Source organism: Mauremys reevesii, linkage group 1 (assembly GCF_016161935.1).
Source record: "Mauremys reevesii isolate NIE-2019 linkage group 1, ASM1616193v1, whole genome shotgun sequence".
Lineage (NCBI taxonomy): Eukaryota > Metazoa > Chordata > Testudines > Geoemydidae > Mauremys > Mauremys reevesii.
The window spans coordinates 326,238,898-326,249,442 of NC_052623.1; the positions used below are offsets into that span (position 1 = coordinate 326,238,898).

At 48.3% G+C, this 10,545-nt stretch overlaps 1 long non-coding RNA gene across 1 annotated transcript; it reads right to left on the reverse strand.

Annotated features, from left to right (window-relative positions):
• Positions 1–3,714: 3,714 nt before the first annotated feature.
• LOC120397528 lies at positions 3,715–6,598 on the reverse strand. The gene is made up of 3 exons (XR_005593845.1): positions 6,538–6,598; positions 4,707–4,971; positions 3,715–4,122 (listed from the first exon to the last, which is right to left on the reverse strand). It is a non-coding gene; the product is annotated as an uncharacterized LOC120397528 (long non-coding RNA).
• Between the last annotated feature and the right edge of the window lie 3,947 nt (positions 6,599–10,545).

Below are 10,545 nucleotides of genomic sequence, written 5' to 3' on the forward strand. Positions count from 1 at the left end.
CCACCGGTGAGGGGGAAAGAGGATACTGCAATTGAGTGCCGCAGCATCACGTGTACCAGCAGCATTCAGTAGACATAGGGTGACATTTAGAAGAGTCAAGAGACAATTTTTTTCCCTTTTACTTCTGGGGGTGGGTGGGGGCTGTAAATTGACGAGCTATGCCCTGAACCACCGCGGACAATGTGTTTGACCCTACAGGCATTTGGAGCTCAGCCAAGAATGCAAATGCTTTTCGGAGACTGCAGGAACTGTGGGATAGCTTGAGTCCTCAGTCCCCCCTCCCTCCATGAGCGTCCATTTGATTCTTTGGCTTTCCGTTACGCTTGTCATGCAGCAGTGCGCTGAGTCCCTGCTATGGCGTCTGTCTGGAGATTTTTTTTAAAATGCTTTGGAATTTCGTCTTCTGTAACGGAGCTCTGATAGAACAGATTTGCCTGCCCATACAGCGATCACATCCGTACGGTCCATGCTGGAGCTCTTTTTGGATTTTGATTTCGGACTGCATCGCCACCCGGGCTGATCGGAGCTCCACGCTGGGCAAACAGGAAATGATATTCAAAAGTTCGCGGGGCTTTTCCTGTCTACCTGGCCACTGCATCCGAGTTCAGATTGTTGTCCAGAGTGGACAGTGGTGCACTGTGGGATACCGCCCGGAGGCCAATACCGTCGATTTGCGGCCACACTAACCCTAAACCGATATGGTAATACCGATATTAGCGCTACTCCTCTCGTTAGGGAGGAGTACAGAAACCGGTTTAAAGAGCCCTTTATATCGATATAAAGGGCCTCTTAGTGTGGACGGGTGTGGCGTTAAATCGGTTTAACGCTCCTAAAACCGGTTTAAACGCGTAGTGTAGACCAGGCCTGGGTTACCAGTTTGAATGCAGACTAACTCTTTTTAATGTGGATAGAAACTGGCTATTTGGGCTCAGCCCTCAGCTGTGATGAGGTCATAATTGGTTTGCTGAGGAGAGGGGGTGGAAGGTGTCTCTAAGCCTGGGGGTACTAGATATTGAAATAGCTGGGGGGGGGAGAATCTGGCTGTACACTCTGTCATGCTCCATTCTGCCCCAGGCACCCTCCCTCTCCCCATCCATCCCAGGCCACTACACAGAGTGGAGGGAAACAGGTGGCACAGAACTAAGTATGCCAGTTTTGCAGCACCTAAAGGATTTTCTTGTCTTAAGACTGCCCCTTTAGGGCAACTTTCTGGCTATAGCTAGAGGAAGGGCTAAGGACTGAACCCTTTTCTTGCATTCTATTCAAAGGATGGCTGCTATGTGTTTTAATGATTACATATAACAAAATTGAGCCCAAACTTGCAGCACTTACTCTCAGGAATAGTCCCTATTGCAGTCAAACAACATGCTGGATTTTTAAGATGCCCCTCATGGGATGGGGCCTCTGTTACTTTGGAGACCACCTTTCAATTGCAGGTTTCGTGAGATCATCTGAAGTAGCCTTGCACAGAAGAGAAGACACACTGGGAGACCCAAAGGAAGTGGTTATTTAAAATGTATAATTATTATTTTACTATCTTACCTTTCTTTAGTTCTGGATAAAAACCTGGTAGGAGTTTACTTATGAGGTTTAAACTTCTTGCTCGAAAATGCAGGAAATTACGTCACAATAGTTCAAAATTTTCCTCGGGAGAATGCCTGCACGCCACAATTTTTCTCTTCCTATAGTTTTCTATCACTCCCCAATACCTCGTTGGCTAGCTATGAACTTGACACTGTTGTATCCTCAACAGCTCATACAGGAATCTCTATACCTTTCTTCCCCTTAATTACTCCTTCTACTTACATCACTTGCATCACAGTGTGATATGGGAGCAGACAAAGAATGCAATCTGAATTTAGATCTCAGGCCATATCTACACTACCAATTTGTGTTGACAAAAGTGATGTTGACACCCAAAAGTCACCATAATAAAGATCGTGATTTTGTGTTCACACTTGCTCTCTCTGTCAGCAGATTGCGTCCACAGTGGGGGCACCATCACTGAAGTGTGAGCAATGCACTATGGGTAATTATCCCACAGTCATTCTGTTGCTAGGTGTTGTGGGATGAGGGAGAGGATCGCGGCGCATCTTGGGACAGTCCCATGATGCATTGCTTTCTGTCCCAGCACTCTATGGGCTTCCAGCTTCCTTTTGCAGCATTTTTTTCAACAGCCCTTTTTTTCTGTGCATGCCAGCATCTTTGTGAGAAGGGATTGCTCTCCTATGCTCTGTTAGCTGTCATGAAGACATCGCGGATGGCAGTGCAGTTAATGGTGAAGTTCCTAACTGCAGGCGCCCAACATTCTGCATGATATGGATAGGAACAACTTTAGATTGCTTTTGGAATCCACAGAGCAGGTGCACAAGGTAGACTGTCGCTTTTGGGCTCGTGAAACAAGCACTGAATGGGATCATATCTTCATGCAGGTGTGGGATGATGACCAGTGGCTACAGAACTTTTGGATGTGGAAAGCCACCTTTCTGGAACTGTGCATGGAGATTGCCCCAGACCTGCGGCACTAGGACACCAGAATGAGAGCTGCCCTCTCAGTAGAGAAGCGTGGTGCAATTGCTGTGTGGAAGCTTGCAACTCCAGACTGCTACCAGTCAGCCGCGAATCAATTTGGAATGGGGAAGTCTACTGTTGGGGCCGCGTTAATGCATGTGTGCAGGGCAATAAATCATATCCTGCTATGAAGGACCGTGACTTTGGGAAATGTGTGTGAAATAGTGGATGGCTTTGTAGAAATGGGTTTCCCTAACTGTGGAGGGGCAAGAGATGGCACACATATTCCGATTTTGGAATTAGACCACTTTGCGACGGAGTACATCAGTAGGAAGGGGTGCTTCTCCATGCTGTTGCAGGTACTTGTGGATCACCTTGAGTGTTTCACTGACATCAACGCGAGGTGGTCTGGGAGGTGCATGACAGATGCATCTTCAGGAACATAGGCCTGTACAGAAAGGTGCAAAGTGGGGACTTTCTTTCCTAACCAGAAGATTACAGTGGGGGATGTTGAAATTCCCATAGTAATCCTCGGGGACCCTGTGTACCCCTTACAGCTGTAATTTATGAAATCTTACACAGGACACCTGGACTGCAGTAAGAAGCAACAACAGGCTCAGTAGGTGCCGGATGACAGTTGAATGTGCCTTCAGCAGATTAAAAGCATGCTGGCGATGCCTTTATTGCAGGTTGGATAATTATCCTCACTGAGGATAATATTCCTATGGTCATAGCCACATACTGTATGTTGCATAATCTCTGTGAAACTAAGGGAGAAAGGTTTGCCCAGGGGTGGAGTGCTAAGAAGACTATGTGGCCGCTGATTTTGAGCAGCCAGATACCAGAGCTATCAGAGGAGCCCATAGGAGAGCTATTCAAATTAGGGAGGCTTTGAGGCAGCACTTTGACAATGACCACCAGTAACATACCATATATCTCTGTCTGAGTTGCTTCAATATTACATTACATGTAGTTTTCCTAGGGAGCAATGGTGACATTTCAGGCCTTATATTCTGTAATAAAGTGATTAAAATGCCCGTGCATGTATTGGCAGTGCCTGCAATCTCATCTTATAGAAAAAAAAATAAAGATGATTTACCATTATACAAGTTTGCTTTTATTTTACAAGAAATAGCACACACAAACACACAGATGCTTGGTGGGAAAAAAAGAACCAGGGAAGGGCAGACTTTCAAAGCTGTGTGTAGGTCCCGCTATCATGTGAAAGGGAAACCAAAAAGTCCTGGAATGTGGAAAGGAATGTGTGGGCAGAGTCTGGGAGAGGACATGGAAAAGAGTTCTGAATGTGCTGCAGTGGAGGTTGAGCACTGATCTGCTCAGTCTGCAGCATTATTGAGAATTTCAGCATCTGCATTTGCTCCTCCATCACTTTAATCATCCGCTCGGTAGCATCCTTAACAAACATGTGATTCTCTTTTCTGTCCTGCCGTTCAGCTTCCCAGCACTCCTTTTGTTCCTTTTTTTTTCTGCATTGGAATGCTGCAGGACCTCCCGGAACAAATCTTCTTTGCTGTGTCTTGGGTGCTTTCTTATCTGGTGGAGATGTTCAGTCAGGATGTGTGGGGTGTTCCTGAGTCTGTCATGCCACATCTGGCAAAGCAGAGGGGACAATGCATAGAAGCAGGATTGTGAAATTCACACACAACATTGAAACATTTCTGTTAAATACACCTTTTGCAACATTGCCATCACTTTCTCACTGACCCTAGCTAGGCACACATCTCTGCGGACACCCAAAGCATGGCGAGTGTTGACAGGGAGGGGAGAGGCATTCCATATGGGGAAAAGCGCACACTCTTTGCAAGGGTCATGGTGCAGCATTCTAGGGAACAAATTATAAAATTCTCCCACACTTTTCCACACGCGGGGGTAATTCTGGCAGACATCTCACTGCTAAGGGTAAGTAGGGAAATGATGGTACATCTACTCCATGCTTGTGGCTTCTTCCCTGCTCCCTATGCTGCTTGCCCATGTGCTCCTTTGGTCCCTGCACAAGTGAAACTTTCTCTGGAGATCTCTCTGGATTCCTATGAGATCTCTGTGTGCATCAACACCCTGTTCCACTGTACTGATTAGCTACACAGGGGGATGTCCAGCTCACAAAAACACAGCCAGCCTTCCACATTTCTATATCCTGAACCCATCTCCGCACTACACAAGACACAGCCACTTACCAGGAGTCTCATCTCCTGCTTCTTGCTTGCCGGAAAGCAACTGCTGAGGCTGGCTAGACACCTCTGGAGTGGAGAACAGTTCCTGGCTGCCTGTCCCATCGGGGAACCCCTCTGGGAGCTGCACATCCTCATCTAACTTCACCTTTTCATCAATAACTTTGTCCTCCGGGTTAGGTCCTCTTTCTGCCACCTCCGTGCCCTCTGAAGTATCCACGGGGATCTTGGTGATGGTGGTGGGGTCATCACCGAGGATAGCATCCAGCTCCTTATAAACCCAGCAGGTCTTAGGTGAAGCACTTGAGCGACATTTTCCCTCCCTCGCCTTATGGTACACCTGCCTCAGCTCCTTTATCTTTGCTCTGCATTGCACCATGTCCTAGTCATAGCCTTTTTCGCACAAGCCTCAAGAAAACTGCCTATAGGTATCCCAATTCCTATGACTTAAGCGCAGCTGGGATTGCACAGCCTCCTCTCTCCATATTTTGAGCAGATACAACAACTCTGCAGTGGTCCAAGCAGGAGAGCGTTTGCTGCGGTAACCCTCCATGGTCACCTGGGAAGGTGCAATGAGACCTCTCCATGCCGAGCAAACAGGAAATGGAATTTCAAAAATTCCCGGGGCTTCTAAGGGGGAGGGGTGGATGGTGGATGGCTACATGGCAGTGGAGTTCAAACAGCTGAGCAGAGTGGTCAGGATGAGCATTGTGGGACACCTCCTGGAGGCCAATTAAATCAATGAAATGAAGTATGGTGTCTACACTTGCAGTTTGTCAATAAAAATGTAGTGGAAAAAGACGTAAATCTCTCATGATGGTGGATGTATTTTGTCGCCCAAACTGGGCATTTTCCCTGACAAAAGTCACCTTACAGTGTGTACACATTCAGTGTTTGGGTCAAAAAACAGCAGTTTTGGTGACAAAACTTGGTAGTGTAGACAAGCTCCCAGTGTGAGTTTGAAGTGTGACAAGGTGGGTGAGGTTATATCTTTTAATGGCCCAAATTCTGTTGGTGAAAGAGACAAGCTTTAGAGCTACACTGAGCTCTTCTTTAGGTCTGGGAAAGGTCTGAAGAGCCAGAAATTATGGGGAAAAAACACATAAACATTTGTACTTGCAAACGAAGACAATTTCTAGAGAAAGTTGTTGGACCAATTATCAGGCCTGCACAACATACGGCCCGCGGGCCACATGCGGCCTGCGGAGACTCACTGTGCGGCCCGCTGGGGGGATTCTAAATCCCCGGCACACGGCGCTCTGCAGGCAGCCCAGAGCCCTTTGAATCCCGGCCGCGGCAGGGAATCAAAGGGCTCTGGGCTGCCTGCAGGGGCAGGGAGCCCAGAGCCCTTTAAATCTCAGCCGTGGCAGGGAATCAAAGGGCTCTGGGCTGCCCACAGAGATTCCCAGCCGCAGCTGGGATTTAAAGGGCTCAGGGCTCCCCGCGGCTGCTGGCAGCCCAGAGCCATTTGAATCCCAGCCCGCGGCCGCTGATTGCCCCCTCCCCGGAACCCTGCTCCAACTGCCCCCCAGGACTCCCACCCCCTATCTAAGCACTGCTGGTCCTTGTCCCCTGATACCCCGGTCCCAGCACCACACCCCTATCTAAGCCTCCCTTCTCCTTGTCCCCAGCTGCCCCTCCTGAGACCCCCAACTTCCCTGAGGACCCCACCCCTACCTGTCCCCTGATCAACCTCTGGGACTCCCATGCCTATCCACTTGCTGCCTGTCCCCTGACTGCCTCCCCAAACCTCTGCCCCATCCAACCCCCCCTGTTCCCTGTCCCTTGACTGCCCCCCGGAACCCTCTATCCCTTCTCCAACCCCCAGCCCGCTTACCGTGCCACTCAGACCAGCGTGTCTGGCTCCGTGCAGATCCAGACAGTTGCTGCCATGATCCCCCATGGAGCCCACAGCCCCCTCCCCCACCCCAGCACCTGCATTCCAGATTTGAACACCTCAAAATTCAGGAGTGCTCAAGCTCAGTTTGGGCAGCTTTTACTTCATTTCTCCCAAATCAAAGATACTGATCCACTGTAACTTGCTGTAGAAAAAGTAGAATAAAATTGAGCAAGAAATGCTTATTAGGACTGGAATTGCTATTTTCAACAGCCATTGCCTCTTTGTTTGTTTGAAAGGAAGACAGTGATATTGCATTGGCAAATTCCCCATAGAAAGAAAGAGTGGAACAAAAGAATAATAAAGGCACCTCAACTTTTCCTCATTTATGGAGGACAGTCTTATAATATGCATCCAGATATCCTCCAGTCACACAAGCTGAAAATTGTTCCACTTTACTGCAGCTCTGTAACCATATGGGAACCAATCCTGTCTGTGTTTTGTGCACATCCAAAATTCCTGCTGAATGACCCCCCCAGGGAGCGAGTTACCAGTGACCCAGGGCTGGGGCGGCAGGAGGTGGGGGGGCACTGGTCTGGGGGAGCCCAGGGCTGGGGCAGCAGCAGGGTGGAGGGAGGGCACTGGTTGGGAGGAAAGGGGGAAGCCCAGTGCTGGGGCGGCAGGGGGTGTGTGTGGGTGGAGGGAGAGCCCAGGACTGGGGCAGCAGGAGGGTACAGGGGGGAGCCCAGGGCTGGGACGGGGGGCAGCCAAATTTTTTTTGCTTGGGGCAGCAAAAAACCTAGAGCTGGCCAGGGGCAGCTCTAGGAATTGCGCCACCCCAAGCAGGGCGGCACGCTGCGGGGGGCGCTCTGGCGGTCGCCGGTCCCGCGGCTCCGATGGACCTCCTGCAGACGTGCCTGTGGAGGGTCTGCTGGTCCCACGGCTCCGGTGGACTTTCCACAGGCACGCCTGTGGATGCTCCACCGAAGCCACGGGACCAGTGGACCCTCCGCAGGCATGTCTGCGGGAGGTCCACCGGAGCCGCCCGCCACCCTCCCCCGGCATGCTGCCCCAAGCGCACGCTTGGTGCGCTGGGGTCTGGAGCCGGCCCTGGAGCCGGCCCTGCCGGTTCCCCCAGCCGCCGGAGCCCCGGGCCCTTTAATTTGACCCTGAGGGCTCCCAGCCACCTCTTTAGCTGGGAGCCTCTGGTTGATTTAAAATAAAGTATCACCTCCCCACCCCCAACCTTCCTTTTTGGCCCACAGCTGTTTTGGTGGAAGGAGGGTTTGTTTCTGCAGGGCTGGGCGGCCCTGGGGTGGGGTGTTTCCACGGGGCTGGGAGGTTTCGGCCCTCAGCTGTTTTCTTTGGAGGAATGTGGCCCTCGCCGCTTTACGAGTTGTGCAGGCCTGAATTAAATCAAAATAAGTAAAACTAATGCAAACTCCTTATTTCTGTTTGAATGCCTTATTTTAGCTTATTTTAAATCTATTGCTAATCAATTTATGGTAAACCAAAATAAGGCTGGTTTAAACAGAAATAGGAGTATCTATACAAGAGTTTGCAGCAATTTAGCTAAATCACACCTTAATCTAAAGTAGTGCAACTTTCTCATGTAGACAAGCCATAGACAAATGTAAAGGTATTAAGATTTAAGACAGAGATTTTTTATTAATTTCAGTGGAAAAAGTCTCTAAATCCCCTAGACTGGTTTGAATTTTGTAGTCAACAAATATGGAACCCAGGATGCCATTTCTATACCCATTTCAAATCAGAGGAAGATTTTCTATTTATTATAATGCTTGAAAAGGTCAGAGAACACTGCTTACATGAGGTTAGAGTGCAGAGTTTTATATAAACACATCAAGGTAATATGTTTAAATATTTGCCCAAATACACATAACTCTTGCCTGTCATTCTTATAATAACTTTGAGATTAAAAGGAAAATAAAAATGTATTTGCTCTGATGAATTTGAAGAGGCAGTAATCCAGCTTTCCACTCATACAAGTGAGACTGGGGCATGTTTCACTCAGAGAATGGATTGTTAAATATTTTATAGATGAGTTTTCTACTTCTATTGAATTACAGTGTAATCATCACAGAATATTTTCTTTACTGCAGCGGAACATGTCATCAAGCTTTTCATAGTTGATTATTCTTTCCTAAGGTGGTTCTTGACGATTGCAAGCATCACTTGGTTACTGTACCTGTCTTCAAGAACAGTTTTAGTTGATGTAATGTGACAGAATTGTTATAATGAATCAACAAACTTGACATACCAGATAGGATACTTCTTAAAGTGTTGGCTAATGGAAGGTGGCATTAATTTCTATTCTTTCAAAGAACAGAAATATGTGCGACTGATTTAATTATAGATAGTAATACATTCGGACTATTTAGTGTAGGACTATCTATGAAATTATTACTATTTATGAACACACATCAGTTAGACATTGATGGTGACAACTTAAATTATAGGGCCAATTTCACCAGTATGCTCTGGCTCAGAGGTGGGCAAACTATGGTGCACGGGCCACATCTGGCCCACTGGACTGTCCTGCCTGGACCCTGAGCTCCTGGTCAGGGAGGCTAACCCCGGCCCCTCCCCTGCAGCCCTGCCCCTCCCCCGCAGCCTCAGCACGCTGTGATGCCGCGCTGCCAGCGCTCTGGCCCGCCACTCCTGTCGGGCAGCATGGCGGCATGGCTGGCTTCGGCATGGTAAAGTGGCAGGGAGCAGTGGTCCTGGGGGGCAGTCAGGGGACAGGGAACAGAGGGCGGTTGGATGGGGTGGAGGTTCTGGGGGGGGGCAGTCAGGGGATCGGGAATGGGGGCAGGGGTTGGATAGGCGTGGGAGTCCCAGGGGGCCTGTCAGGGGGCGGGGGTGTGGATAGGGATGGGGCAGTCAGGGAGCAGGGGAGTTGGCTGGGGTGGGGTCCCTGGGGGGTGGTTAAAGATGGAAAGTCCCAGGAGGGGGCGGTCAGGGGATGAGGAGCAGTGGGGGATGGATGGGTTGGGGATTCTGAGGGGGGCAGTCAGGGGATGGAAAGCGGGAGGGAGTGGATAGGGGGCTGTTTGGGGAGGCACAGACTTCCCTACCTGGCCCTCCATACAGTTTTGCAACCCTGATGTGGCCCTCGGGCCAAAAAGTTTAGCCACCCCTGCTCTGGCTGCTCTGTGTCACTTCAGTGATACAAACCAGCCACTAACCTGTGTTCACTAGCTAGTTATAGAAGGCAGAACACCACAAACCAACCAGAATAATCTCTGAATGTCTCTGGCCCATAAACTGTATAAACTTCAGATGTGTATGCAGCTTATGGGACAGAGTCATTCAGAGGTTGAATTGCAGATCTCAACAGTTCAAAAATCATGCATTAAGCTCCTCTAATCATGCTAGTAGTTTAAAGGTTTTGACACTATTTAAAAATTAGTTTATTTGTCTTCTGGTCTTTAAGCCTTTGAGATTCATGTTTTCATGCTTTTCTCTGCTACCATGAGGGCTAGAAATTAATTTTATTTTTTGATGAAAGCTGAAATGCTCACATAATCACATAACTCCAGGAGGTAGGGATTTATGAAAAAACATCAAATATCATGAGGCTCATACTAATAACACAAGGAGCAAAATAAATGCAAAGTAGGGGTGATGCCACAAAATACAAGGAATTGGAGAACTAGGCTTTCTATATAACTTACACAACACTTCTAGCACCTGGGTAAATTTGGCCCAGAAATTTCCATAGGAATTATATTTGCTTACATCAGACCTGCATCTGGCCCACAGAAACTTCACTACTGGTTATGAATATAAGTAATTATCTATGGAACAGCATAGGTTTATAAAGGTGAGTTGTGTTCACAATTGTGGCTACTGAAACACAAATTCTATCCTTTGTGAAGGGTGATGGATCTGCGAAACTGTCGTTTTTTAAAAAATCTTGAATACAGAGGTACATCACAAAAAGTGTAATATAGGCCATTCTATGATCTTAAATTAGTACTTTTATTC